This window comes from Eumetopias jubatus, unplaced genomic scaffold (assembly GCF_037043125.1).
Source record: "Eumetopias jubatus isolate StellerSeaLion01/CBP00866 unplaced genomic scaffold, mEumJub1_p1.0 scaffold_6, whole genome shotgun sequence".
Lineage (NCBI taxonomy): Eukaryota > Metazoa > Chordata > Mammalia > Carnivora > Otariidae > Eumetopias > Eumetopias jubatus.
This window is the reverse complement of record NW_028274812.1, coordinates 146439940-146465339: the sequence shown is the minus strand read 5'-3', so window position 1 is coordinate 146465339 and position 25400 is coordinate 146439940. Positions and strand designations below refer to the sequence as shown.

At 43.8% G+C, this 25400-nt stretch overlaps 4 non-coding genes across 4 annotated transcripts; 2 read left to right on the top strand and 2 right to left on the bottom strand.

Moving 5' to 3' along the window:
• The first annotated feature begins 2418 nt into the window (after positions 1-2418).
• Positions 2419-2501, top strand: TRNAL-UAA (transfer RNA leucine (anticodon UAA)). Its single transcript has one exon. It is a non-coding gene; the product is annotated as a tRNA-Leu (tRNA).
• An 8324-nt stretch (positions 2502-10825) lies between these two features.
• On the bottom strand, positions 10826-10898 carry TRNAR-ACG (transfer RNA arginine (anticodon ACG)). Its single transcript has one exon. It is a non-coding gene; the product is annotated as a tRNA-Arg (tRNA).
• Positions 10899-12346: 1448 nt separating this feature from the next.
• On the bottom strand, positions 12347-12427 carry TRNAS-CGA (transfer RNA serine (anticodon CGA)). Its single transcript has one exon. It is a non-coding gene; the product is annotated as a tRNA-Ser (tRNA).
• Positions 12428-18878: 6451 nt separating this feature from the next.
• TRNAV-CAC (transfer RNA valine (anticodon CAC)) lies at positions 18879-18951 on the top strand. The gene has a single exon. It is a non-coding gene; the product is annotated as a tRNA-Val (tRNA).
• Positions 18952-25400: the final 6449 nt, after the last annotated feature.

The following is a 25400-nucleotide window of genomic DNA, read 5'->3' as shown; positions in this document are numbered from 1 at the left end:
TCTATCCCAAACTGTGCTAGAAAGGGCATTAGGGGTGTTTGAAGGCATAAATGCACAAGGACAGAAAGAAGAAAAGTGGAGAGGAACAGTAAGATTTTGAGAACCAGGGAGCAGAATGATTACTGGAATGAAGGATAAAAGTTTATTAGGTATCTTTAAAAAAAAAAAAAAACTTTCTTTTTAAGGTTCACAAGTGTTGTTACATGAACATCTAGTCTATTACACCTTATAGTTTCATAACTTTCATGATTATGCTTTTACCACACTTACCTGTCTACTCATCATCTATTACCTATTACCAATGATGGTGTCAAGGCTGAGTCTGATTCTGAAGGACCAAAAATAATGCTGCAATTAACATCCACTTATGACTCGATCTGTGCCTTTCTGAGATTTTTGGGGGCGATGAGGAGTGAGAATCGTATACACCTAGGAGCAGAACGTCTGGATCATTGGATTTGATTGATCTTGAATTAAAATTATTAGACTGCTCTCCACAGTGACTGCATCAGCATAAACTTCCATCAGCAGGACATGTGGATTCAGATATCCTCAGACCTGCAATAATGGACACATCCAGGCTTCTAATTCTTCAAACTCAACGTAGGTAGAGTAATATCTCATTTTAGTTTGCATTTTCATACATTACTAATAATATTAAATGTTTTAAATCTTTGTTAATCTTTTCAGATTCTTCTTTATCTTGGCTTTGATGAGCATCCTGTTCCTATTCTTTACCCATTTTATGTTGAATTTTCTGCCTGATTTTGCTGATTTTCATGGCTTCTTACTACATAACATGGATGAAGCTGTCTTTGTTAAATGTTTCAGATATCTTCTGCCTGTCCATTGACTTTTCCACTGTGGCCTTCATTGAACATACTTTTGATTTGGATGAAGTAAACTATACCAACTGTTTGTGCTTTTAGAATTTTTGTTTAAGTCCTCTCTGACCTCTGGGTCACAAAGACATTTCTCTACATACATTTCTATTGATTTTTACCTCTCACATTTAGGTATTTACACTCTCTGAGTATATTTTATAAACTCTATAGATATTTCTACTCTTTGTTAAGAATCACAATAATAGAGGCAACAAAAGCAAAAGTAAACAAGTAGGACTACATCAAATTAAAATCTTCTGCACAGCAAAGGAAACCATCAACAAAATAAAAAGGCAACCTATGGAATGGGAGAAAATATTTGCAGACCATGTATCTGATATGGGGTGAATATCCAAAAAAATTATAAAGAACTCATGCAACTAATATAAAAAAAAAACAAATAAAGTGGGCAGGGGATCTGAAGAGACATTTTTCCAAAGAAGACAACCAGATGGCCAACAGACACATGAAACGATGCTCATCATCACTCATCATCAGGGAAATGCAAATCAAAACCACGGTGAGCTCTCACCCCACACCTGTCAGAATGGTTATTACGAGAAAGATAAGAACTAACAAGTGTTGGCAGAAATGTGGAGAAAAAGGAACCTGTCAGGGATTCTAGAAGCCATCACAAACTTTCAATACAACCCCCCAAATGCCCATCTGGAACCTGCTTTAATGAGTTCTTAAATCCAGTCCCTTGACTGAAGTGTTTGAGTGTTTTACTGACTTAGTAGATTATGTGCACCTGACTCAGTGCCTAGTTCATAGTAGGTACTCAGGAAAGAGATTTCATTAGTGGAGAGTTAGAACTCTTGGTTACAATACTTCCTTATTAAAACCAGTATCACGTGTTAAACTCCAAACTCCATATGTGTGCAGTAGGGTTTTCTAAACTTACTGTAAGGGTAGTTTGTCTCAGTATTAACTGTCCTCTGGTTCCAGACTCGAAACCCTCACCTGGACAGTCAGAGTCACGGGTTTGGAATGGGGGCTTAGATTCAGCAGGCAAACCAGTGTTGTCTGATGAGTAATGAGCAGTGTAGACACCACCTTTGTAGAGTTATGAGACATAGTTCATGCAGCTGCATTTTCTCCACCTCTTACTCCACTCCCTTTCCTTTGTGGTTTTCTTTCCAAATCCATTAAAAGAAGGGTCTTCTCTTGAGCGTAAGCGGTGGCAAAGTGAGTTGAATCTGACAACGTGAGTATTCCGGTAACATCATGTGCTTTTTCTGTCATAATATTTCTCATTTTACTGCAAGTCTGTGAGATCAGGGATGTTTCAGTCTTTCCCTAACACCCATTATAATGTATGGTACAAATTAGTGATTAGAATAATTGCTGAAAATAAACATTTCTGCTAGTCCCCCCCCCCCCCCGCCCAAGAAGCATTATAAGGACTTGTTTCCTCCCCATACATTAAATAAAGCCTGGTCACAGATTTCCCAGGTATATTCAAAACCTTCTAGGGACTAGGAATTCTATGAATTCTAATTTAGTAATTTTGACAAGAAGGTTTACATGTGCCACCGGGATGGCCGAGTGGTTAAGGCGTTGGACTTAAGATCCAATGGGCATGTGCCCGCGTGGGTTCGAACCCCACTCCCGGTAGGTGTGCTTTATGTGAGATTAGAATTCCCTTGTTAAGAGCTGGGACTCGGTCCAGCATTGCAACCGGGTCTGACTTTTTATTACCAAAAGTTGACAAACTCTATCATTGGTGCATTCAAGTAATCTGCATATAATGTCATCACTGATGTATTTCTATTAAAATCCACTGTCTTCTTAAATTGTTTTTAGGTGTTCCTTTCCTTTATCTTCTTGTCTTTGAAATTTATGAGCATTTTACATGGTTTATTTTTATCTTCACTACACTATTGTGAAGATAAAATTGTTTTTCATGTCTTATTTTTTTTCATGTCTTTTAAAACGATCTGGACTAGTTTCCCAAGGGTTTTCTAGACACACCTGCAGTTAGCCTGGGTCTCCTTTCAAATGGCATATTCCGCGGCTGCTTGTGTGGGGTGAGCAGCTTGCAGCAATAGACTAGCCCTCTCTGTTTTGGGCTATCCTTGTGGTATTTGCTCTTGTGTCTACTGTACAGCACATCACTACTTCTGCTTTATGCAGTCGAGCCTATCGAGAGTGATTAAAATTGGGGACAATACGCCTTCTGTGTGCCTGCATTGTAACCATTTCTGTGGACATTTAGTCCTTCCTATCTCTCTGGCTTCCTGTTCCTTCGTCCTGAATTCCTTCTCACATTTCCTGTGGTGCAAGTCTGCTAGATTTTGTTTGGACATATATTTCTATCTTCTTCATTTCTGAAAAATATTTTTTGCTTGGTAGGGAAATCAGGGTTAACAGTTTTTTGGGTTTTTAAAATTATTATGATTTTTGGTCTCTCATCACTTGGAAGTGTCATTCCCTTGTCTTGTGACATACGTAATTTCTGGTGAGAAGTCTGATGTAACTTTTATCTTTTTCAGCCATATATAATATGTATTTTGTTCTTTGACTGCCTTCAGTATTCTCTCTTTTATTTGTTTTCAGCATTTTGTATAGCAGGTTAATATGGTTCCCCCCCCCCCCAAATATAAAATGCTTAGGGTTCTCTGATTTTGGAGCTGTGGCTTTATTTCATTATTTTGGGAAAGTACTCAGCCATTATCTCTTCAAATATTTTTTTCTGCTCTTTTCTCTCTTGCTTTGCTGTTTGGGATTTCAATTACAAATATATTAGACCACTTGACATTAATCAATAACTCTTCAGTGATTTTTTTTTCTTGCTGTTTCAGGTCAGGTAGATTCTATTGACCCCCCTTCAATTTCCCCTCAGATCTGTGGAATCTACTGATGAGCCATTAAAGGCATTCTGTAGCTCTGTTACCATGTGTATTTTTTTTTTTAATTTAGCATACCCATTTGACTTTCAGTTTCCAACAATCTACTGAAATTTCTCATCTGCTGATGTGTGTGGTCCATCTTTTCCACTGGAGCCTTTAACATAATAATCGTGGCTATTTGAAATTTCCTTTCTGACAGCTCCATTATGTGGGACATCTCTGAATCTCCCTTTGTTGATTGCTTTTTCTCTTGACAGTGCATGGTCTCTTCTTGTGTTTATGAGTGTCTGATGATTTTTCATTAGCTGCTAGACGTAGTATTAGGATGGTAGCCGGTGAGGCAAATAGTATTTAGGCTGGAGATGGATATGTCCCTTTTACTAAGCTATTGATGTGTGAGGTTGAATCAATCTAAGCAGGAGTTATGTTTGTGGTTTATCATTGCTATGATCTTCTGGGCACAACTGGCTTTGAATTCTTTTGGCACTATTTGGGTTTAGGGTGAGGTTGAATTTACCAGAGTCCTATTTCAGTGGCTTTGTGCTACCCTCAGCTTTAGGCCTTCTCTGTGCGGGTTTCAGAGAGGGTTTCTCTCCTGGGATTTCTTGCCTTCCCCCAGGGCTACCCTTCCGTTTCTTGGTAGCTAGTGTTTGCTAGTCCAGTGGGTTGTGCAAGAGGCTTTCTGTCACAGTTCAGCCCCAGACTTGTGATATTCCGTGGGTCTCTGGGTCTCTGAGGTCTGACTTTTTCAGTCAGCCTCTCCTCCTTCCCCCTCGCCCCCCAATCCGGGAGTTGACATTCTCTAATATTCTGGGCCCATATGGTTTTTTGACACTCCCCCAGGGGAGAGATTTTTATTCTTTTGTACTTTCTTCAGTTTCTAACGGTATTTGGTGCTTTTCCCTCAGTGTTTAGGACTTCTTTATTTGGGTGCTGACGCTCCCCTCTGCCAGGCCCCGACCCCTGAAGGAGGCTTTCTCTTCTCTCTTCCGTTGTCCCAGCCTTTCTTGTGAGTGCTCAGCGAAGTGTGTGCAACCTCCCTCCAGTATACCCCTGCCTGCCCACACCCGGACTTCAGCAGTTCATCACACAATGATGACTTTTAGCTGGATTTTTCTTACCCTCTTGCATGGAGGCCCCATCTTCATCCCACGGGTTTTGGGTGAGCCAGTGCTCATGTCCCATTTCTACTTGGAAGTACCTGTTTTCCTTAGATTTCAAACTGTTTGGTTGCTCTGAGACCTCGGCTCTCTCATGGGTTCACAGAAGATTATGAACTGAGAAAAGTTGTTCTTTGGCAGTGATATAGTTCTTAGACATCTTCAGAATGACTAACCAATTTCTCTGAGTGGAGCATAATCTTATTTTGTTTGGGGATAACAAATTATGGAATATTTTTAAGGAAAACTGTTGTATAAAACTCTACCATAGTAACCTTAGACCTTAGAGAGGTAGCTTTGGAATAAAACCTTGGCTGCAGTAGGCTACTTGGGCAAGCCCTATGTGCACATCAGGGGAGAAATCAGTGCAGAGCTAAGAGTGACATCAGATGAGGGCTGTGGGACCCAGACTTGAAGACCCAATAAAAATACACAACTTAAAAAAAAAGATTATGATTTTTTTAAATTGTCCAGATTTTTGGTTGTTAGGTTAGGAGCAACACTCTTTCCAGCCTTCTTCATGTGAGCTGGAAGCTGGAGTCCTGTAGGACTGTCATCTGAACATAAGTGGTGTCATACTATTCATTGTCTATGATATTATTTTACTGACCTCCTGGGTGTCTCGCATGATGAGAAATCACAGTAAGTCAGAGATAGATCTGCCTGTAAAGATGGCATATTTAAGATGGGCATTTGATGTCTCTTTACCCAAAAATCCACTAAAAAAGAAAGAAAGGGGATGTTTTGAAGGCATAAATGCACAAGGACACTAATGGGAAAATAAAGAGCTAGCACCAAAATTTTGAAAACCAAATGGCAGAAGGACTAGCATGATACACAGGATGGTTTGTTCTAAGCCAGAATTGGGAAAAGCTAGATAAAAATATAACTTATCTTGTGGAAACCAACCCCCTAAATTAAAAAAATTGTTGGCCGCAGGTATTTAGACATGGACAGTGAAAGTAAGGTGAAGAACAAAATTTATTTGAGTGTCACTTTTAAGGAATTTCAAGCTGTAGAACCTCTCCCTCACTTTCAAGATATGGGGAGACTACCCCTCCAAACTGTGGCAGAATATTTGGAAGTGAGTGAAACAGCAGCTCACCTGCCTGGAAGACTAACAAATTTGAAAGGTGTATACCAGTCTGTGAACCATTCTATCTTACCTTGGCTCCAATTCATAGTTAGGACTGTAATATCCTGCAGCAGACTGGACGATTTTTGTCTCTGAAAATCTGCCCAGCCCACTTATGGATGCTGACAGGAAAGATTTTTCCCAACCAAATGGCCCAGCCATGTCAACCAAAAGTTAATTTCCCCTTTAAGAGCTCCACCCGAATGCCCTGAGCTTCTGGTCTGGCAGGAATTGGATGTGGGAGTGGGGTCTGGGCAATGGGCCTTGATATTGCCAATCTTACCTTTGGCCTTCTTCAACACCACCCTCACTGCTGGTCGAAGTGGGGGTCTAAGCTCTCCGCTGGGCCTTTTCAGATGGTGATGAGAAAGTGGGGGTTTGAGACACCGTGTTTTCTGTGGTGTGTTATTGGAGTAGTGTTACTGTCTGAACGTTGTCTATCTTGCTAGGCTGCTCTTTTCCTCGTCTTGTGGCTAGAGAGAGATGACTTTCCTGTAATTTTCTGGGTGGCAGGTGCGTCTTTTGTTCTACTGAGGCAACTGTGGGTGGGTTCCTGGTGGCTCCTGGACGAAGATCACCAGAAAGACCAAGCCATGATTAGAAACTTGGAATGTTGGGGCACCTGGGTGGCTCAGTTGGTTGAATGTTGAACGTCTGCCTTTGGCTCAGGTCATGATCTCAGGGTCCTGGGATCGAGTCACACATCGGGCAGACGCTTCACAACTGAGCCACCCAGGTGTCCCATAAATAAAACCTTAAAAAAAAAAAAAAGAAACTTGGACTGCTCTGCCCTGCCCCCAGTTTTCTTAAGAAGGGAAAAGAAAGAAGAGTTAATGATCAGTCACCACATGATGAAGCGTCCATAAAAATCCCAAAAGTATGGGATTCAGAGAGCTTCCAGGTTGGTGAACTCACCTCACCTGGAGGTACAAACCCAAAGTACTGGGAGGGTGATGTGCTCTAGCTCTTGAGGGACAGACACTCCTATGCTTGAGACTCTCTCAGAACCCCCTGCCCCCATGCATCTCTCCATGTGGCTGTTCATCTGCATCCTTTATCATACCCTGTAATGAACTGCTAGATGTATGGAAGTGTTCCCCTGAGTTCTGTGAACTGTTCTAGCAAATAATGGAGTCCAAGGGAGAGGAGCTCCTGGGAACCTCCAGTTTGTTGCCAAGTCAGACAGAGTTGGCGGTCACCCGGGGCTGACTAGTTGCCCTTGGCGTCTGAGGTGAGTGCGGTCTCCTGAGACTGAACTCGTAACCTGTGGGATCGGACACGACCTCCAGATAGACAGTCTCAGAATTGAGTTAAATCCAAGATATCAGCTGGTGTTGAAGAATTGCTTGGTGGGAGGAAAGAACCCACACATCTGGTGACCGCAGATGGAAAGGGTTCTAGGTAAGGAGTAAAGGAGACACACAGGAGAAAATTTAAATACGCCTCTCGCTCTCAAATTCATCCTTTTAGACAGCTTTTTGAAAAGGGATCTGGGCCTTCACTTTTTTTTTTTTTTTTTTTTTGTACCTGCAGGCTCTGAAATTCTGACAGTAGGGGGCGCTGGAAAGACGCTGCAGGAGGAAGGGGTTTGTTTTCTCTGTGGGGAGCTCCTACCCCCTCCCCCTCAGCTCCAGTGTTTGGCTCAGTTCTACTGACTTCCAAAAAAGTGGAGAAAGGAAATTGGATATTCCCTGATCCATTTACAAACAGTTACTGGACATCACGTATGGTGACTCTTCCTGGATGCAAAAAGAATTAAGAGCAGTTGTGGGGATCATATAAAATAAAAAAACAGCATTTCCGGTAACTGCTGGAGCTCATACTACAAGCTCTCAGATGATAAAGTCAGAAGTCAAAGACAAAATATTTCAATTATTGCAAAGCAATTCACTGATAATCTCATTGCATAGGGAAGGGGCATTGTCATCAGATGAGAATTCTGAATTTTCTGGTGTCTAAAAATAGTTTATGGTGCTTCAGTCATGCGCTGTGAGGAGTGATTTTTTCATGCAAATTTTTACACATTCCATCCAGTCTTTCTGTCTCTTCTTTGAAAACTTCTCTTACTGCTACCTTCTGAAACTGAAGGCATCTATAAAGTAAACATCAAGCTTTTAGTCTTCCACATCATATATAACAATTGAGTAACTCAGGTTTCATCAAGAATAAATCCTCCAAACTGTTTTCAACAAAACTAGGCCTAACATTTTCAAAATGACAAAGCCTGCAGACAGAGCCTCACCAAACTGCAATCCAGGCTCTTCTGTTTACTAAGCAGGTTCTTTCACCAGACAACTCACAGAGCCCTCTTGCATAGAAAAAAAAAAAGGCAGGTAAAGAAATACAGTATGAAAAATTTTCATGTTCACACACTAGGAATTGCTTTCGGAGAAGAATACATGCATTTTTTGGAATAAAAAACAGATTCTTTGGAATGTGACACCACCACGGAGTCTGCCCCAAAGAACCACATCCTGGCAAATTAATTGCACTTTACTGATGTTACCACATCAATAGCCACAGGGAACATGTGAGACTTAAAACTATATAATTAGTAATTTTAATTTTCCAAGTAGCCATATTTAAAAAGTATAAATAAATAAGTGTAATTAATTGTAATGTTTTATCCCAAATACTATAATCCAACATGGAATCAATAAAAAAAACCCATGAATAAGAAATCACACTTTTTTTTGGAATTAAGTTTTAGAAACATGTGCTAATGGCTATTGTTTTGGACAGTGCAGCTCTAGAACATTCTGGGGGAAAACGAAAAAATTTTTCTTCACCAAATAATCTCTGTTGATGTTTTTATGGGGAAGAGAAGTTCCCAAGCTGCAGATTTAAAAAAAAAAAAAAAAAAAAGCCCAAGTTTTCTCCTTTAGGTTCAAGAGTGTGATTATTATATCAAAGTTCTTTTTGTTTGTTTGAGGGGGACATGGAAAGAAGCCAGCCAGGACTTCTTTCTAAAATGAGCCACCAAAAGTGGGCGGGGGGAAGTATTCGATGAAATTTACACGTTTCTAACAAAAATCTTGAGGAAAACAAAAATCTTGAGAGTAGACACGGTCGGTTACCTTAAAATTAATTACCTTGGAAAAAAATTAATTACCTTGGTTCAAGCCTAGTGGAATAGTGCTAAAGTAGTGATTTTCCTCTCCGTACGGACGCTCTTTTTTTTTTTTTTTTTTTTTTTTCACTCTACCGTGCAAGTTCCGTGTTGGTGTTAGTGGTAAAAAGCGGGTGATGAACTACAACGCACCAGTCCAGCAGTGAAGTACGGTCCGCGGGCCGGTCGCGCCAGCATCCCGTTGCTAAAACTTCACCAGCTGCATCCCAGGAACCCATGTGGCATCTCCGGGATCCAGGCCCAGAAAACTGCGTTTAATCCTCCCTCCCAGTGATTTTCCCGCGCGCTAAAATTTAAGAAGCATTTATTTTAGGAAGCTCCAAATCCTTTGGACCATTCTTCCGTCTTTCCCCACCTTTTAATTCGCTTTCAGCTGGACAGACCCTGCATCCAACCGGGTCTGGACGCGTGGCAGGCTCCCCAGCGCCCACTCACAACGCACGCTGTCCTGCGCCAACCCATTTTTGTAAGATGAAGACGTGTATGTCCGCACCTGAAGGTCTCCTTTGCTTGTCTGTGTTCACCCCCACCCCCCACGCTGCCCCAGGCGTCGCGCGCTGGTGCACCTGCAGAGGAAGCCCCCCTGTTTGGAGAGACCCCGCCAAAGGCTGCCGCTCCCTCGTCTCCCTAACATCCTTGGCCTCTTGTCTGCTCCACTTCTGTCTGGGATCCTTTACGACCCTAAACAGTTTCCTAGTGCCAGCCCTCCGCGGGGAGGTGCCGGCGCTGCGGGCCACACCGCGGGGCGGGGCGGGGACAGGGGGGCCCAGTCGCTTTCGTGGGTGTTAACGTGGATCTTTGCGGAGATCGGCGAACCGAGGGTCTAAGCGAGGCTCTGATTTCGTTTGTCCACAGCCGCGTCTTTCTTGGTTCGACGTTTTTCCGGTGGATGTCCCTTCTCTTTCCTCCGGGACCGATGCTCAGGGACAGAAAGTGTGCAGGAGAGAGAGAGAGCCCTGCCCAACGGGGGGAAACTTCGTGAAGAAAATACTGGTTTGTATTGATTTTTTTTCCTTCGATGCTTCTTTGATTTTTAAATATTAAGGTATAATTTACATACCATAAACTTCACAGAAAAGTGTATGATTCAGTGGTTTTTATGCATCCCGAGTTGTGCAACCATCACCCTTATCTAACTGCAAAACATTTCCATCACCCCCCAGCACATTTCGTACCTTTCCACCTTTCCCAGCTCCTGGCAGCTACCATCTCTGTGGATGTGCCAATTCTAGACATTTCCTATAAATGGAATCATACCCTGTGGCCTTTTGCGTCTGGCTTCTTTCACTCAGCAGATGTCTTCAAGGTTCATCCAGTTTGTAGCATGTATCAGAACATTCCCTTTTATGGCCGAATAATATACCTCATTTGATTCTTGAAGTTGTCTTTCCAAAGATCTTTCAGTCAACCGTCTGACAAAAGTATGGCAAAAGCAACTTGAGGAAGAGAGACCATTTGAGCCCTCATTCCGATTCACCGGATAGCCAAGGCTGCCCCCGAGGTGAGGAGCCAGATCAGATGAATTACCTTCCAAAGCACTTTGAGAGTTTGTTTCTCTAACCAATTTGAAGAACGTACACAGAAAGACATTTTTTGAGAGTTTGCTTCTCTTACCAACTTGAAGAAGCACAGAAAGACATTCTTTCGAGAAAGAAAAGAAAGGTCGAGCCAGCCAGGAGTCGAACCTAGAATCTTCTGATCCGTAGTCAGACGCGTTATCCATTGCGCCACTGGCCCTCCTGCTTCAAAAGTGTTGATTATTTATTATTCATTAGAATCACTGAGTTGCTTCCTGATGTAGAAGTGAGCCAAAGGAGACAGACCTGTGGTTTCCGGTAAAGCGGACTGATTGGGATTAGCTTGCATTGAGTTACATTCTGGTAAAATAGTTGCATTTCTGAAAGGATTTCCTGCCTTGAAACATTATGTGTGTGACAGAAAATCGCTTGCGTTGTTTTTTGTTTTTTGTTTTTTTTATGTGCATGCTTGTTTCTATTGTTTCTACCTATGAACGCTTCAGTAGTTTATGCTGTCGGTTCACTGGTCCATCAGCAATCGCATTTTTCTTATGTACTTAATACTGAGGCTATGTGTGGATCAATCTTTAGTAATCCACATCATTTAAAATTTTGATATAATGACAAGGGAAGTGGAATAAAATGCACTACTGAGTTATTAATCTTATGTTTTCTACTGCACTCTCCAAAGAGCCAAAACTCGTGCTGGAGGAGATGATTTCAGACTCTATGAAGCAGAACAGACATTCAGAAACACCCACCCTCCCAAATTAGGCCACGGTGCGGCAAGAATTCAAAAAAGGTAAACATTTTAAGAACCCAATTCACATAGGAACTTAGAAGTTTGGATTTATAATTATAGAATTAAAGACTACCGGTCATTATTACGTAAATCGGCTAGGTGTATTAAAGTGCTCAATACAGGCGGAATAGACGCGTGGAAACACAAAAGCATCTGTAAGTGAGGCCGGTCCTCTTCTCTGAAGGTGAGAAGCACAGGGACTTGGGTCCTCAGGCAGCCGGGGGGCACCCAACTCCTGCCCCGCTCCACCTACTGCCTTGGCCAAATCTTACTTTCTCCTTGCTTCAATTTCCTCATTTCTGTACGATGATTTCAAGAGCGCTTGGCGCACACACACGCACTAATGGATTTTTATGATCCTAGAACTTTATGTTTTCCACCAGTCTGTTTTAGGTTTATTTGCTTGCTTTTCCTTTTTCTTTTTTTAAATACCAGAGAACTCTTTGAGGAAGCTTACCTACATTTCTATTATCAGCACGGGGGGGGGGGGAGGTATTTCATCAAAGAGTTTTAAAAATAAAATTTCCTGGTTCTCTTTGCCCCTGGCGTCTGCCTCCGGATTTCATAGTCCCAGTACAGAACAAGCAGCTATTCTGAGCGCTGAATCGCAGGCTTTGCTTACTGGGGCCTAAGGAGGCAGCGCCCGCGCACCGGGGCGAGGGTTCACAGGCGCTCGGCTTGGGGAACGATACCACTGCCAAAGCACGCCGAGCGGGGCTTCCGAAAGGGTGGGGAAAATCAACACAGGCCTCTGGAAGGAAAGCTGCCTTCCTACTTTACAGTTTGCGGAATAAGATGAAAAGCTGAAAATACAGCTGTTGGTGAGAATTTCATTTTGCAATTTGGGTAGAAAAGGCACCACAAAGCGCTGTGAGCAGGATTTGAACCTGCGCGGGAAACCCCATTGGATTTCGAGTCCAACGCCTTAACCACTCGGCCATCACAGCTCCAGGTGGGTAGGATGTTTATACACTAGAATACACATTCATACAAGGCCCCGATTCCACTCCGGTCTTACCAATGCTGGCTGCTTCAACTCATTCGGCATGTTCACTTTAAGTGGGACACAGAAAGAAATCACTCCCAAGCCCCTTCATCAGGTCTCCCCCCCCCCCGCCCCCCGCCAAGCCCTTTCCCAGCTTCCTCCAACCCAACCCCATTCCGCCAGGCCCCAGGCTGCAAAATCTCACCTCTCCGAGAGAAGGCAATATTCCAGCATCACAAGAATCCTTGATTTTCAGCATTTTTCTACAGTCTTCATGGATTGCCTGGTTGTACTTCATAGTTGGCAGGAAATGAAGTGAGGAGTTGTATCCAGAAGCCTAATCAGTTGTGCTCTCCCCAGAATATACTATAGGCTTTGCTGCTGTGGAGGACAATTTGTCAGGACCGACCAATATTCCAAACGCAAATACCCTTTGATACAGCATTTCCACACATGTACAGGATATACTTGCACACACGAGAGGTTATGTTGTGCTTAAGTCTATTCTCTGCAGCATTAAGGGTAATAACAAGATCGGGAAAAACCTAATTATTCAGAATTATTTAGTTGGATAAATCATGCCATAATTACACAGTGGAGTGCTGTGCATATTTAAAAGAAAATGAGAAAGTTCATTGTGTACATACATATATTTTAAAATAAAAACAACAGTGATAGCAATGTGCATAGAATGCTACCACTGGAAGTATATTTGTGTTAGATTATACATGCATTTTACAAAAAAAATCTCTCAAGGATAATCAGTAAACTTATGACAACGGTAAGCAGTTGAGGGGCTGGAGACTGAGCAGATGGAATTGTTCAGGAGCAGGAGGGAGAAAGTTACTGCATGCCATTTTAGACTTTGGATGTACCTACTAAAAAATATTACATAAAAGCTCAAGAAAACACTACAAATGAGGAGGGGACAGAAACTGTTTTTACCAGAGGCCTCCTCTGAATGGTGAATGGAGAGCTTCCTTTCTGGAACTCAGCAACACAGAGGGCTCTGAAGGAGCCCTCACCCGGAGCCCCAGAGCGAGTGAATTGCAATTTGGAGTCAGTCTGGAGTCAGTCGAGAAGCCTGAGGCAACAAGGCAAGAAGGCTCTGGAATGGGGTTCTAGCCTGGCCCTACTCAGGGCCAGCGAGACCTGGAACGCACACCCTGATTTCAAAGCTTGCTGAGGGGAGCTGTCTTGATTTGCTCTAGGGTGTTCTGGGAGAAGCAGAAGTCCTCTCTCCACAGTGCAGTCTTGGACTATTTTGTCCAAATTCACAGAATTTAAACAGTGTAAACGTCCTCCTTTGGATCTAGGAGTAACAACTTGCAAAATCTGTTTTTGTGTGTGTGTGTGTGTGTGTGTGTGTGTGTGTATTTTGTTTTTGCAGAGAAAGTAGTATTTTTGGTCTGGGCCAGAGTGTAGTTCTTAGAACAGTTTCCAGGAGTTGTTTTTACAGGAAATCCTGTCTTGGCTTTAGGGGCAAAGAGCACTGAGTGGAGTAACTCTGTAGCAATCTCCAGTCCCCGCCCCCAGCTCTGCCATTTACCCAGTCCACAGCTCTGCAACAGACCTGGGACCAACCAAGGCTAGCCGTGGGGCAGTTTCATTGGTTTGATTCTCAGGCCTTTGACAGAACCCTTTGGAGACTCAAGCAATCTTGGGATGAAGACTATCAAGTCCATCCATAAATCAAAGGCTCCTTTGAAATGTCTGTGGTTCTTAGCTAGATCTTGATTTTCTCCTAATCCTTCTACTCTACCAAGGAATTCAGGAGTCCCTAAGGAAAAAAAAAACAGAGAAACCAGGACGTTTGTTTAAAAGGACACCATCCAAAAGCTGTCACAGCTCATCCCTTCCTTCCTGCTTCCTCCTGGGGAGTTTAACTTTTGTCAGAGATTCTTCTCAATCCCAAACGGCTTCTCAGACTCTGTGCCACTGGGAACCTGCCGCTTTCTTGTGCCCATCGACACCCCCCAGGAGATGCTCTTTTCTCTTCCCTCCAACATCGACCCCCTGGACGGGGAGCCCTGAGAAGCCCAACGCATGTGGACGCTGCCCAATGGGGGAAAAGTTGGTAGAGAAAGGACTGGTGAATTATTATAGTTTTCTTTAGAGCGTCTTTGATTTCCAAATTTGTCCCAGAAACTTTCTCAGTCAACGTCCTTTCTCAATGTCAGGAAGAAGTGGGAGGTAAAAAGAAATCTTAGAAGATGGCTCCTTTGTTGTCTCTCAAGACCTTCAGACTTAGCGGACCCCAGCGGGTCCGGATGTGCCGAATCAACTCAGGATAATTTCCTCTCAAAATGTTGTAATAATTTATTTCAGCGTCAGATTGAGCATCACAGTTCAGTATCACTTCTTTGAACAATATAGGAAGAAAGATGTTTTTCACAAGAGAGAGGAAAGAAACCAGACAGCCAGGAGTGACCTGTGACCCCAGTCAGACCTGTGACCCCTTGAGCCATTGGCCTCCCTCCACAGGACGTCTGTGTCAACTTACTCCAGACCAACATGGTTTGAAGTCAGAAAAGGAAGGGGATGTTTTGGGGGTTGCTATAAACTGCTTGTGCTCCTCCAAAATTGGTATCTTGAAACCTAATCCCCAATAGGATGATGGTGTTTGGAGGGGGGCCTTTGGGAGGTGCTCAGGTCCTGAGGGCAGAGCCCCCAAGAATGGGAGAAGGCGCTTATCAAGGAGACCGTGGAGAGTTCTTTCCCGCATGTGAGGACACAGTGAGAAGTTTGCCCTCCAGGAGCCATGAGGCCAGGAGGCAAACTTTCACCAGACTCAGAATCTGCACGTGCTTGAGCTTGGACTTCCCACCTCCCAGAACCTCGAGAGGTAAATGCTTGTCATTTCGGCCACCGAGTCTCTGGAGTCTTTGTTATAGCAGCCCAAGGGCACTACAGCTGGGAGACACAAGAGAGGCCGACAAGACTAAGCTGTCCTGGAAAGGCAGATCCATTCCCCTCGTGAGCGGTTTGCATGGTATACATTTGCCTGAAATGTCCGTATGTAAGACAACGATCAGCTTTCCACGTTGGAACATGCTGACATGGTAAGGGGTCTCTGCGACTCATTTATAACATGGGACTGGAGTACCTATATACCTGTGAGGTCGGGTGGGTAAGGGGGACGGCTGGCCCAGCCAGCCAGAAGCCCACTGCTTCCGATGGGTTTTAGGGTTCAGTACAAAGAGCACAGACCTCATCAAGAGCTGTGTACTGGGTGCCCGCGCACGTGTTGATTTTCTCCGCTGATGACATGACACCCGAAGAGCAGATACAAGTGGAATAATCCCTTGACTGAATTTGCAGCAGCTCACTGTCATTCTCCCTAGCGCTCCGACAGCTGAATAAGCAAGCTGAAAGGAGATATGGAGGCAATCTCCGGCCCTGTGTCTTTCTGGTCCCTGATGTTGGCACCACACCCCGCTACCCCTCCAAGAACACCCGTGCTGCTTTGGGTTTACTACTGTCACGGTTAGAGGAATTTCTAGTGGCTTCCCCTTGGCCTTTTCTGCCATAATAGCATTCCCTCAATCAGTCACAGAAACAATATTAGGGGCGCCTGTGTGGCTCAGCCAGTTAAGCATCCGACTCTTGATTTCGACTGAGGTCATGCTCTCAGGGTCATGGGATCCAGTCCTACATCTGGCTCCATGCCCCAAGAGGTGTCTGCTTGGCATTCTCTCTCTCCCTCTGCCTCTGCCCCTCCCCCTATGCTCTCTCTCTCTCAAAATAAATGAAAGAAACGACGCTAAAGAGACTGTCTGGAGTTAGGGAAATGATCTCAGGGTGGGTGTAGAGACCCACTGTTCCCACAGTGAAATGGACCAGAAGCAAACATCACTGAGTCTCTACCTTGCTTGGTGGACAGCAGTGGTGCTTTGTACCTCTAGGAATTAATGCCAATCATTTTCTAGTAATCCTAGAAAATTCTATTTCCTTTCCCCTAATGCACTGTCACTTTGGTAAAAGGACACACGTCCTTTTAGGAAAGGCTAGGAGGAAGACGAACAGTATAAAATTTTGGCAATGCGTCAGTGGTCTTTCTCGAGGGAAACTGGACTTCACTACCTTCAACACTGGCTCCAGTGTCTGGGAGCTCACACAGATCAAGCCCTAGATCAAGGTGCATGCAGGGCTGGCTTCTGATGTGACGTCTCTTTCTGGCTCGTAGATGGCTGTCTTCTTGCTGTGTCCTCACATGGTCTTTTTCTCTGCGCAGACTCGGAGGGAGATTTCTGGTATGTCTTTGTCTCCGTATAAGGACACCAGTCCAATTGGATGAGGGCCCCACCCTTAATGACCTCATTTAATCTTATTTACCTCCTGAAAGTTCCTATCTCCAAATACAGTCACATTAGGTGTTAGGGCTTGAACATGTGAATTTTGAGTTCGTAACAACACCCATCTAGTCTTTGGCAATTCCTTGCCAACATTTGGCTCCTATCACCCTGTGATCCAGTCATGTCCCTTATGTTCAGGGATTCCAGTTTAGTGGTAGCAGGAACCCCTGTAATTTCTGGCCTGTGAGGGAAAGTCACCGCAGAGCAAATCGGGCAGTTGAGGCTCTCCTCATGAATTTCCTTCTCACAACCTTGGTGAAAGTTCCTCTGGAGAAGCCCACGATACATTCCTTCTAGAATTTCAATCTCCTTATGCTTCTAGTTTGCTCTGCATACACTAAGGAAATACTGATGTTTCAATTTCATTGTGTTGGTTCACCCTAACTTTGGGTCTATATATTAATCATTTATTAATTATACTTTTTTAATGAATAAAAATTTAGAGCTGTTCCCAGATCCTTGAGTTAAAACACTGAATTGGGTACTTCTGCCAAGTAAGACTGTGTCAGTGAGCGTGGTCTGATGCATTCCTGCTACCTTGATCCTATTCACTTAAGATCCATTCCCATTCACACTTGGCCAGGTTTCTGTCAATATAAATTCGGGAAATCATGCAATTATTTTGATGTGTATCACACTCCCCATGGGTCACACTTTGTACTTGGCCCTCTGGAGTCTCAAAAAAGGAGAGAGGTGGTAGTGGTAGGTGCTAGAGAGTATCAGCTGAGCTTAGCAGGTAAGTACCTCAAAGAGGCCATTACAAATATCTCAGACAAGAGGACACTAACCTCCTAAGGCTGGGCTCAAAGGACCGCTTCTACCAGTTAGCACTAGGGGGTTATAATCTGGAAGTGTAGAATAACTTCCCTAAATATGGTTGAGACAGGTGATAGTTCCCCTCTTCTAAGCTTATCTCATTCCAGAAAACAAAGTCTGCAATATTTCTGACTTTTAGCAAAATGTCTGACTAAAATACAGACCCACGTATCACTAAATTATTGTGCCATTTTCTCCTTTCCTTTTTTACTATCCTATCGTTACCCATTCCCCAAGATAGGAATTTATCTTTTACCTGAGTCAGTTCATTTTTATTTGAGTCATTTAATGAATTTAGAAAGACTTGTTCTCAGTCTGAGTCTCATCAAGAGTAACTATGGCATTACATTTTGTTGCCAAATATTGCCAATTTGGTTGGCATAATACCTCATATTAATTTTTTTTTGCTTTAATATGTGTCCAGTTCAACTATGATGGAGAGAGCATGAGATTTGAGAGTGAGGTGACATAATCTTGTCTTGATTCCTGTTTGTACCTACTGCTAAATTTGGGCAATAAAACAGTAGAACAAAGAGATCATGCTTCTATAAGGAAGACTAACTACTAGACTCTGAGTTCCTTGAGGACAAAGGCTTTTTGCATTTGCATTCTTTGCCAGCGATGGTGTTCTCGAAATATTTCATCTGCTCCCTTATGGGTCTCAGAAGCCTGGTAGTGAGATGGAGCCGCGTGACTACTTCTAGTCAATTATCTGCAAAGGAAGAGGCTATGGCAGAAAGTGCTGCGGCTTCTGACCACCTCCTGAGCTCAAGCCGCTCAATTCTGGTTCCCAAAGAGTCATTTTCTGTCACCAAGAGATGAGTATCAGGCTCCATTGCAGGGGCAGAGAAACGGTGTCGACGGCATGCGGAGGTCTTGAGATCAAATTCTGGGGTTGTGGTCATCATTTAATAGTATGTGTGAGTCCAGTCATTATTCTGTACTCCTTAAATTTATACAGTGCTGTCTGTCAAGTTTTTTTTTTTAAATAAAACCTTCTATTAATAGTCCAACTCCCCCCCCCCACCAGGACTCCAGGATGCTGCCTAGGCTTTTCATGCCTGAAGTTTGTGCAGGAATTGGGGCCCTGGGTGAAGCTTTTGCTTGGATACGAGGGCTTCCTTTCTTTGTAAGCAGAAGGGAGAGAACCGCCCCGGAGCCGTCAGCCCAGGCCCTGGAGGCAGAGCCGCCTCGCCACGTGGGCTCGCTCAGAGGCGCCCCCGCGCCGGAACGGGCGCGAGCGTTTCCGTGGTGTAGCGGTTATCACGTTCGCCTCACACGCGAAAGGTCCCCGGTTCGAAACCGGGCGGAAACAACTCCTTTTTCCCCGAGACGCGCTTGACTTGATTTCAGAGATTTGGACTTAAACCCACAAACCAAATGTCAAGCCGTCGCCCTTCCTGTCTGTTAGGAATGAGTTTTCCCGGGCGGCCTGCGCTCCCGCTGCGGGCCCCGGGGCCAGTGAGCGGCCGGGGAGGCGCGGGGACAAGGAGCGGGGCGCGGGCGCAGGGAGGGTCGCTCCCCCCGGGGTCCGGGTCTCCACGGAAGCCGAGGGGCAGGGACACCGGCCGCCAGCCCCCCTGTTTCTTGGCAGGCTCCTGTTCTCACCCCCAATCCGCGGACCCCGGCGCCGGGGGAGCAGGTGCTGCGGGGCGCCCAGGGGGTGCGCTCCCCGCCGCCCGCCTCGCGCGCTCCCCCGAGGCTCGGAGCGAGGACCGCGGGCCCCGCGCTCCACCCGCGGGGGGCGACACCTCCCTCCGCGCGCAGGCGCCCGAGCGCGGGTCCTGCAAACAAACCCACGTGGCCCCCGACGCCCCGGGCTCGGTGGGAGGAGGGAGCCCGCGCCCCCTCGCGGTGGGAAGGGCGCCCGACCGCTCTCCCGGCCCCAGGCCTGGGCCGTGCGGGGCTCCGGCCGGCGGACTGCGCGGGCGCCAGCGGCCGCTCGGAGAGCGACCTAGGACATAGCCATTGCAGCGCAAAATGCACGACCGTAGTCACGAAATACAAAAGGAATGATTATACACGTATGTATCATTACTGTAACATAAAAATATGGAAAGCAGGTGTGTGTTTGAAATTATATCATTCTATTCGCTGTTCTGTTGCATAAATACTGTTATTTAATCAAAACAATAGGACTAGATCCCGGTCCTAGGACTAGTTAAAAGGAGCCATGAGTGATTAATAGCAGAACTAATTAAACAAATAGTACATGTGAGGAAATATAACAATACTTTTATAATGTTTCTGTCCTCTGACAAAGAAACTTAAACTTCTTATTTGATATTTCAGTTTTGTAGATTGTTATTGTGTATGCATAAAGTACACACATGTAGTATTTTTTAAAAGGAAAACAAATACAATAGGACAAATTAAACATGTTACCTATATTTAATAAAAAGTAATGACATGTTTTTTTTTCTGTCCCATGATACTGTAGGATATTTTTACTTTTTGTTTCCTTTTCCAGTAATATTTCACTGAACTGCTTGCAGCCCTTAGGGCATTCTTCTTTTCTCTAATGTCGTGGTAAAACCAAGACCAGTTAAAGATAAAATTCACGTTGACATGCAGTTCTGTTCCTCTCAAGCCTGTATTACACTGCTTTGTGTCAGTTCAGTGTGATGACATCCAACTAAATGTCCTCTCAATATGGCTGAGCATGGAATCCTCAGGATTTTACTTAATAGCAACAGCAGGTTCCTGGACAGGTGGGAATTACTTTCTAGCTCTGCAAAAGTGTCCACCTACTTTCCATCTTGTTTGGGTTGCCCGGCTGTTTGACATCAGTCGTCTTCTGCATCCGTAACTTCGTCATATCATCTCCATGTCAGAAATGTCCACTGGTTAAAAACATTCCATAGCACACTGGACACTACTGTAGCTCAACCTCTCTTTCTTGGGGAAGATGGTTTTAAAGCACAGACATAATTTGAACTTGTAAAATAAAAGTTGGATTCCAAATAAGTTACAGCTTTACTAAAGAAATGAGAAAGTCCCGTTTAACATGACTGGTCTTTGTGGTGGCATTTTTTGAAAGGTCTGTGCGAACCAGTCTTATTTCCCAAAAATGGAGTCATTTTTTCACTGTATGAGTTTTTTTGTGTCAATCTGCATGTGACATTGGACAACTCCGGCTCATCCGGTTGGTTCTTCCTTTCCTAGTCTTTATATGCCCTCTTCAAAGACCGTCAGCCGGTTTTGGAGCATCTATATTTCTGCTTTGCTGGAATCTTTTTCTACATTCTCATCCTCAATGTATTCCTAAATTAAAGGAGGGAATTCTCCTTGTCCCCAAATTTGAAACTCTGATTTTGTGATTTTACAAAAGACAAATATTTTTACATCTTTTCTGTGGCCAGCAGCAGCGATATTCATCCTGTAGGCATGTGTTTAAAGAGGCGAGATCCTTTCATTTCTATACGGTCAAAAAATCTCTTTGTTTCTGCAAATTTTGAGAAACTGAAAAGCGACCCAAACCTTTAGTTACGGAAGCTTCACTCTCATAGGTGGACAACGCACACCGCTGTTTCGCATGAGGTGTGGAGTACAAGACGTGATGCGTGGGGTGAACGGGACATTTAGCAGGCATCGGCTTCTCATTTTCTTTGGTAAGACATCTGTTGGCTGTGTTTGCCAAAATTTACATCTGCGCTGTGAGATGAGTATGCAGATCGACAAACAAAATCTAATTTTTATTTGGGCAAAAGATCATGAGATTACAAGTGATGTGGGCCATTCTGATGGATCCAATAACCGGTTACCTTCAACCAGTTGGATCCAGGACCTGGAGGATGAGGAACTGTTTCCACAAAAGATTTTTACTGAGACCAGGAGGGAAAAGTTGTATTTCATTCAAGGAGAAACACTTTAGCAAAGATAGACATCTCTGAGTGTCTTGGCCTTGTTTAGGCATTGTTTGGTAGGATAAAAATATTTAACAGTTGTGATGGTTCATTTTATGTTTCAACTTGAATGGGCCATGGTCGGCCTGGATGTTTGGTCAAACATTATTCTGGTTGTTTCTGTGCTGATGTTTTTGGGTGGGATTGACATTTAAACTGGTGGGCTTTGAGTCAAGCAGATTGCCCTCCGTAATATGAGTGAGCTTCATACAATCAAGTGAAGTCTTGAATAGAGAAGAGGGCTGATCTCCGGGGGACGAGAGGGAATTTTGACACCATGCTGCCTTCACATTTTATTTGTAACATCAGTTCTTTCTGGTTTCCCAGCGGACTGCCTTTGGACTCAAATTATCACTCCTTCCTGGGTCTCCAGTCGGTCAGCTTCCCCTATTAGGTTCTGGACTCACTGAGCTGCCACAATCATGTGAGCCGGCTTCTTAAAATGAATCTCTTTCTATAACATAAACATCCTACCGGTTCTGTTTCTCTGGAGAAACCTGACCAATGTACCAGTTATTATTGTAAAGTATTTAACTCTTCAAGAGTTCGTAGGTGGCACCCCCCTGCAGTTTCTACAGTAGTATTCTGATGCAAGTAATTTTTTAAAAGGGGGTCTTGGTCCCCCTGTCCATGCAAATAAGGAGTGTCATTGGCAGCACAAGACAGCTGATGGTCAAGGAAAAGGGCAACATGAGGAGTCCTCAGGCTGTTGGAAATGTTCTGGATTGTGACTGTTTGAATGTCAATATTCTGGTTGTAATACTGTTTTGCAAGATGTTACCTTTGGGGAAAATGGTAAAGGGTACATGGGATCTTTCTGTATTATTTCTTACAACTGTATGTGAATCCACAGTGATCTCAAAATAAAAAAAATTATTAAAAACACTTAAGTGCTTCTCTAATACTTTCAGATCTCAAAACATTTTTTATATTGTTTCATTTGCTCTCAGTCTTTTTGTTGTATGTTTTTCCTTCTGCTCATCCGGTATTGCCAAACGATCTCTGTTCCTTCAAGATACCATCTGGTTACTTCCGGGGTAAGGTTTCACAAGAGCCAGAACCGAATAGGCCATAATTTTCCCAACCAGCTCACATCCGGTCCCACCTTTACTCTTGATGCCCCCCTACGAGTTCCGTCCTCCACTCTTCTGCACCTGGACGGGCTGTGGGGCGCCGGTTCTGCTCTATCTTCACTCACAGCCAACCTGTGAGTCCTCTTTCCTTGCTTCGCCCAAAGTCACTATTCTTTGCAGTGCTAAGGGAACCGTGTGTTGTTACTGATGACATCTTTCATGTCTAGGTACCGGTCCTAGCAACAAACAAACGGAGCGTGTGTACTCATTTGCTGTCCCCAAATGATCATTTCAGATACAGATTTCTTTGACTTATTGCTCAAAATGCCTTTACCTAATTTTTATCTGAGCTTTGGACAAGTGATGGGAAGAAGCATGACACTTTCAACTTCTTTCATTTATTTATTTATTTATTTATTTATTTATTTATTTATTTATTTATTTCAACTTCTTTTAAAAAACGACTTAAGTTTTCCCTGCTCCTGAGGCTTCAGGGAGATTAGTTCACAGGAGGGAATCCTAATGGGAGAAGTCAATTTATACAAATGATACCAGATTTGTTTACTTTTTTATTTTTCCTCACGTTCCCTAGAGATTAAAGCTCACATTTGTGGGACTTGAAGCTAAGTCATTTGAAACCGTGGGAAGACACATTAGAAATCTTACATAAAACCAATTTGCGTACATGTTCTCTTTCCTTACTTGAGACTGAAAGAAGAAATCAGCTCTTCGTTGTTCCATTTTCAGAAGTTGGTTGAGTGGTCGCTCACTGTAGTTGTGGTTGATGCTCTGATGGGGAGAAGAGGAAGCAGGAACAGTCAGAAGAGGCTGTTGAAGTAGACCAGTAATGCACGGAGACCAGTGAACTTCTCGCTTGTTCCATATGACAAATACATACTGAGCCCAGGGGCCAAATCCTACATCCCTACATTCAGCTTGTTTGGATTCCAGCATTCAGACTCCACTGCTCTCCGCAATTTATTGGTCGTCACAGAAAGAAAATTCGCACTCCATGATTTCCAAGACAGAATTTAAGGTACTCTCTTGAGGCCCCACTGGGAGTGACTTTTCATAGACCTTTTAGAGAGACCAATCCTTCATATTAGCGTTTCTGTACCAAAGACCCCACTGTCATCTCCTTAACTCAGAATCCTAATTTCTAGGTGACATCAAGGTTCACAATTCCCTCTGTCAGTTAACTTCTAAACAATATACAGTATGCTCTGTCAAACCGTCTTCAACATTGCTGGTGACAATACTCTCCAAAATTACAGAAAAGAAAGGGAGAAACATTCCAACACGGGATATTCTGTTTAAGCGGCTGTGCCATGAAGCCAAAATATGGACGTTTTCCATGGCACGTAGTGTAAGTGCTTTCACTGGACTGTGCTGCTAATCTGTCCCCATCATTTGTCAGAAAATACATCAGTATCAGACCTGAAGAACAAGAGAAGATCCTTCTTAAGGTATAATGAAGATACTGCCTCTGTGGAGAAGATCATGCCTATACTTTGCTACTCAGAAATTGTGGGTGCTACTGGATTTTAAACTCTGGGAGGTTGTGGGGGGGACCGTGTGTGGCTTTGGGCCATTATGGGCTACCATGGTGAAAACCAGACTGGATCATGGCAAGATGTTCATAAACATTTGTCACATCAGTGAACAACATTATGGGTAATTTTCTGAAATATATCCTAAATTCTATATGACATTCCTTTCCCCCCAGATGCCCAGCAATCTCCCCCAGAAGTCTAAGTAAAACCTGGCAATGCACCTGTAAGGGGTCAGCCACTTCACTTCTGGAAGTTTCCATGTCAACAAGTACATATTATTTCTCATTTTCCCCAACTTCAATATAAGAACAATCGTGGCTATCTCTTACTATCGATTGAATAAATGATGTATGATGGAAAGTTTACTTGAAACAACACGCAAATCACCTGGCACAAAGTAGGCCCACAAACGGTTAGCTTCTTTATTGGTAACATATATTCCATGCAGGCCAAACCACTGCCGATTGTCGCTGCTGAGGAGAGTAAGCCAAAAGGGGCCTGAGGGAAAAGGCCAGAATGTGGAGAGAAATACCCACGGAGGGCAAAGCCTTCCAAAGGCAGGGAGCATGGCAGGAAAGCTAAGGGCAACCAGTCCAAGGCACTTTGTATTACACTGCTAAGAGCCGGACCAAGAGCTGAGGGAAATCTCTCCAAGGCTCTCTGGAAGGAGAGGGATCTCCCAGCCAAAAAAAAAAAAAAAAAAAAAATAGCCCGGGGAAGACTGGAGAGCAAAGCGGATGCCCAGCAGCCCAAAGAGCAGACCCCCCCACCGCCCCCCCCAAGCAGGAGAGATCTCCCAAGGTTTGGAAAGCTAAGGGAGCAGCAGTAAAGTGCAAAGAGAAAAGGGACCCGAAGAGCAAAAAACCTGGTTTTTCAATTCACCTTCTACTGAATTTCTACTAGAGGACGAAGCAAAGGCACACAACTCCGAGTTCACATGGAGGATGCTGACGCAAAGAAATGTGCTTAATATAAGGAACATGATCTTATAGCACAATCTTACAGCTTTTATTTTTACAATGGCATAATGGAAAATAAGTAAATAAAGAGTTGATCCGCCTTGTCGAAAGATGGAGCTCTCCTTTCTGCAAAAGAGAAAAAGCGTCTTTCTCAGATACATGTTTGTACAAAGCAGGTCAATGAACTTCAGAAGCAACAAAGGGTAGTAAGTCAGCAGAGAGACATGGGAGGGTTGTACGGTCCGACGGAGAAGAGATAAAGGCCCAACTCCGA